Source organism: Mirounga leonina, unplaced genomic scaffold (genome assembly GCF_011800145.1).
Source record: "Mirounga leonina isolate KUSES-001 unplaced genomic scaffold, KU_Mleo_1.0 Mir_174, whole genome shotgun sequence".
Lineage (NCBI taxonomy): Eukaryota > Metazoa > Chordata > Mammalia > Carnivora > Phocidae > Mirounga > Mirounga leonina.
In genome coordinates, this window is record NW_023270451.1 from 10073565 (window position 1) to 10078935 (window position 5371).

The following is a 5371-nucleotide window of genomic DNA, read 5'->3' on the forward strand; positions in this document are numbered from 1 at the left end:
CAACATAGTTCTTCAGGTTGAATAGGTTAATAATAAGTATATTCATCTCCAGTTTACACAGAGATTAATAGGGTTATGACTCTTCGGCAACACTTGCCCTTATTTACTTATAATTATTAAATGTGTTTAGGAAAACAAAAATTTTTATAGCTTAAAGGAAAATAATTTTAAAGCTAAAGAAAAAAAAATAACTGAAGTAGTTGTGCATGATTCTTTGAGCATCAGCCAAATGACACTTGAGAATATATAAAACCAGACTTAGTTATTTACCATGTCATAGGCAATATCTAAAGAAGCCGCACAAAATTTAAATTGACTTTTTAAAATACACAATGGGTATTAAGTTATTTAAGATACCAGATTAAATTCAAATTGCTCCGTTTCAAGAAACCTCAGGTAGGTTTGCGCAGTGGCAGTATCGTAGCCAATGAAGTTTATCCGAGGCGCGATTATTGCTAATTAAAAGAAACCTCAGGTAGTGAATATGTCATTTGGTGCTGCAATTTTAGAAAAGCTTCTGCTTTTCAACTTTAATGTTTTAAAAATCAAAGTGAATTTATTTGAAATTATCATTTTCCTTAATTTGAAATGATTATTTTTTCATAATAGTCACAATAAAGGACACAGCATCTATAATATGTTTTAGATTAAACAGTAATCTGTTGATTGTGAATCTATTACTGTTGCATTATTTTAACATTATTATTTTTTTTAAAGATTTTATTTATTTGACAGAGAGAGACACAGCGAGAGAGGGAACACAAGCAGGGGGAGTGGGAGAGGGAGAAGCAGGCTCCCCGCAGAGCAGGGAGCCCAATGTGGGGCTCGATCCCAGGACCCTGGGATCATGACCTGAGCCGAAGGCAGATGCTTAAGGACTGAGCCACCCAGGCGCCCCATTTTAACATTATTTTTAAGAAAATATATAAACCATTTAAGTATTCAACACATTAGAGTATCTTGTAGAATTTATTCACTCATATCCTGAATAAATACTTACTGATTCTCAAATATGTTCTAGGCAAGATTCCAGAAGCTGAGCACAATATGGTAAATGAGACAGATATGGTTTCCTATCTGCATAAAGCATATCTTCTCTTTGATAATAGAGATAATAACTAACCAAGTAGAAAAGCAAACAAGATAATTACAGGCTGTAGTATGAACAATGATGGAAGTAAACAGGGTAATGAAATAGATTGTAACTAGAAGTAACTTTTTTAAAGAGGTGCTATTTGTGGTGGGACCTGGAATAAGGAATCAGCAAGTCATGCAAGTCTCTGGGAGAATAGCATCCTATGGCCTAAGGGACAATAAATTTTAAGGAGGGCACGTAATGTTTTGAGCCTGGGTGTTATACGCAATTGATGAATAATTGAACGCTACATCTGAAACTAATTATGTGCTATATGTTGGCTAACTGAATGTAAATTAAAAAAAATTAAGGATCGGGGCGCCTGGGTGGCTCAGTTGGTTAAGCGACTGCCTTCAGCTCAGGTCATGATCCCAGAGTCCTGGGATCGAGTCCCACATCGGGCTCCCGGTTCAGCGGGGAGCCTGCTTCTCCCTCTGACCCTCTCCCCTCTCATGCTGTTTCTCTCTCTCTCTCTCTCAAATAAATAAATAAAATCTTTAAAAAAAATTTAAGGATGAAAGATGGTAAAAGGATCCAATTTTTTTAAAAACTAAAAAGAGGCCAGTGTGGCTGAAGGAGCATGAGCAAATAAAGATGAAATGGTATGTGTGAACAATGGAGAAGTGTAACCCAGGCTTCTCATGCAGTTTGGCAACTTGTTTAAGGGCAGTAAAAGATACTGAAGGCTTTGTGGGGAGCAGAGATGGGTTGTCATGAACTTACTGCATTTTTAAAAGCTTCCTGTTGATAATGAACACATCATCAATTAATCATTAATTGGGAGGTGGAGTATGACACAAGTAGGTGTGTTATGTGCGTTCTAGCCTATTGACAGTGATGCTCCTAGTTAGGAGTGCCTAAGGCACTCACCTAGGCCATGTTACTCCTAGCCAGCCCCCACAGACTTTTCCCCCACAGGCCAACGTTGCGGCTGGGTGGGTCTCGTACTTTCTATTATGACTATAGGATGCACTTTAGCAGAAACCACCTGGGAACTTTGAGGAACAAGATTTATTACTTGCAAGTCCTGGAGTATAAACAGCATGCCAAGGGCCACATGGTCATGGGAAGAGAGAGAGAAAGAAAGAGAGAGAGAGAAAGAGAGAGAGAGAGAGAGAGAGAGAGAGAGAAAGAAAGAAAGAAAGAAAGAAAGAAAGAAAGAAAGAAAGAAAGAAAGAAAGAAAGAAAAGAAAGAAAAGAAAAGAAAAGAAAGAAAGAAAGAGAAAACCTGGGGCTCTGCCTTTAATAGGGCCCAGGGAAGTGGTGTTTAGGGTTTCAAGGGTTCACTCTTTATTGGCTAATTTAGTTATTTTTTTATTATGTTAATCATACATTACGTTATTAGTTGTTGATTTTATTGGCTAATTTAAAGAAGAGCAGGAATTAAGGTGTGAGAAGGGACAAGCAGGGTTACTCAAAAGGTCGGTTATCTAAGTCACCCACGGATTTCTGAAAAAGGGAACTGCACGGGCAATTCCTTATCTGGTTTCGGGAGTAGCTGTGTCATACAGCTGGCAATATGTTTATTCAAGATGGATGTCTTTTGAAATGCATGCCTCCACAAAAGCTTAAGTTAGAACAATGTAGGCAGATAAGATAAATTCTTTGGAAAAGGAACCAGTAAAGGGACTTGGTTAGATAGGATTTGGAGAAAGGGGAACTATGTTTCTGATCTTTTGACCTTGGGCAACTCAAAAAGACAAGCTGTGGATTAAATATCAAGAACTTAATTTTGACATATTAAATTTGAGATTTCTGTTATAATACAAAATAAGAGGTCTCATAATTTATATATGAATCTAGAATTCAGGGGAGAGGTACAAGATGTAAGTATATAATTGAAAGGGCAATAACGGGCAACAGATAAAATCCAGGTAAATTGTTAAGATTCAGCGATTTGTTAAATCCAGAAATCATCCTGGTTCCCTTCTTTCATCAGTGTGTAAGCTTTGCCGCTGAGTACACTTTCATTCCCATATGTCATCTTGAAATTCTAACTAGAACTTCATTTTCTACAGAAGTGCAGCTCTGCTTTTTTAGAAATGCGAAGTTTGTATCCAAACCTGGTCCTTATAACTTGGTTATTGTTGCCACGTGAAAGTTAGGGTTGCTAAATAGCCTACAGTTTACCCAGTTAAATTTGGATTCAGATAAACAATGGAATTTTTTTTTAGTGTAAGTATGCCCCAAATGTTGCTTATACCAAAAATTACTTGTTGTTTATATGAAAGTCATATTTAAATGGGTGTCCTGTATATTCATTTGCTGTACTTGGCATCTCTTCCATCAGGCATCCCTGTTACTGATGGCCAGTTAGCCTTCAGCTTATTCCCTGGACCTTGTTTCTGGGCCAGTCAATTAGAGCCAGCTGACACTCCCTGAATGTCATCATCAGTGTCACAAAGTGTCTCTGGTGGCTTCTCCTGGAATCTTCTCTGTTCTTTTGTCCTACCATAGTGCTGCCCTGACCTATAGAGTATGGAGTTAGAAAGAGAATTTTATATCAAAAGCAATTTAGATTGCCATAGCAAGTAACTGTGATGGTCTTTTCAACATGGACAATTGATAAAACTCTCAAATCAATAATAACGTTGTTTAAAAAATTTATCTTAAAGATAAAATACGACTAAGACAGGAGTATGTGAATCAGTATAAGGTATTATCTGGAAACATGACTTTGGTCTAATATTTCCTCTGAGCTTTGCCCCTCCCAGCTCAGGGAAGAGGGATTATATTACAGTTGAATAAAGTTATGTGGTTTAACCAAAACAAATACTTCATTAATATTTGGTTGCAGTACCTCAGTAAAACTATGATAGAACTGAAGGAAGTTTCAGATTAAGGAAACAAAATGCTACTTCTCTGTGCAGGACATCTGAGAACAGATTTAAATACCTATGTATGTGTGCATATGTGCATATGCATGCGTATGTGTGTGTGTATGAAAAATAGGTCATAGTGGGAAGATAGTTAATACTCAGGGTTTAATTTCAACATCCACAGCCATTTTAACTAGTTTAAGCAGAAAGTTTATTAGATTCAGAAACCTGACATAGACACAGGTTCCATTATCAGGAAGCCTTAGCTGCTACTACTGCCATTTGCAAAACTATACTTTGCCTATTGCAAACCATATTGGTAAAATGGATGTCCCAGGAGCTGCCTTTTGAAACTCCCCAAGCCCAAGATGGGATACTGAAACCACTGTTCATTTGCTTCAGAAAACTAAATACCTCCATACTCGTACTTACCAGCAAAAATGGTAGTTGCATCAAAAACTTGGTCTCTGCTCAGGACCACCTTACAAATATCATGCAAGGCCAATCTTATTGTCCGAAGTTGAAACACATCTGGAACCCAGTTCCAAAGAGGTCTAAGAAGTACAATCTATAGTTTTCTAAGATATAATTGCAAAAGATGGTAGAAGGAGAGTAGAGTACTTATTATCAACTGATCATATCCAGACAGGATGCCATAATATTTTGTAAAAACCTGAAAATATTTATATCAAATATAGGTGTCATCAGACTGCAAAACAATGACATTAAATAAAATCATCTTAAGTAATATAAATAGTAGTATTAAATTTGTTAATTGGTTGTGACAAATGTTAAAAATAAAGGCAGATTGGAAATCTAAAACTTCAAAAACTGCTTAGGTGCATTTTTAGATAAGTGACAGGTTGCTTAATAGAAACAGATAGGTTTTTGGTTTTGTGTTTGTAACCTTCTGAGATTACTGGCCAGCATAGCATCTTTCAACTGTGGCTGCCAGTATAATCACTTAAAGAACTTTAAGGAAAATACCAATGTCCAGACTATTTCCTTGACTAATTTAGTCAGAATTTCTGGGTGCTCAAAGATGCATGAATGAATCTAATAGGAATTCAGTTTGAGCTTTACTGGTTTAGTGAGAAAAGCAGTCCTTCTGGAAATACATTCTTATTAAATAAAAACTGGGAGGCTGTTGAACCCATGGGTCTGATCTACAATATTATTTATTATGATTTTCTAAAAATGAGTATGTATAAAACTTTATGATAGTTTTAGGTACATTTTCACTGGAAAATAATTTACCTATGATTTTGATCACACTGAAGATTTAATCTGGACAAGTTTATTCCTTTGGAAAGGAAAAAAAATCATCTGATTATCTGATAGTAACAAATGTAATTTTTTTAAAAGGACAAATTATATTATAAATGGATTATGTAGACTCTTTTACAGTGACAAACTA

General features: G+C 36.1%; 1 pseudogene; it reads left to right on the forward strand.

Annotated features, from left to right (window-relative positions):
- The first annotated feature begins 398 nt into the window (after positions 1-398).
- Positions 399-523, forward strand: LOC118021460 (annotated as a pseudogene).
- Positions 524-5371: the final 4848 nt, after the last annotated feature.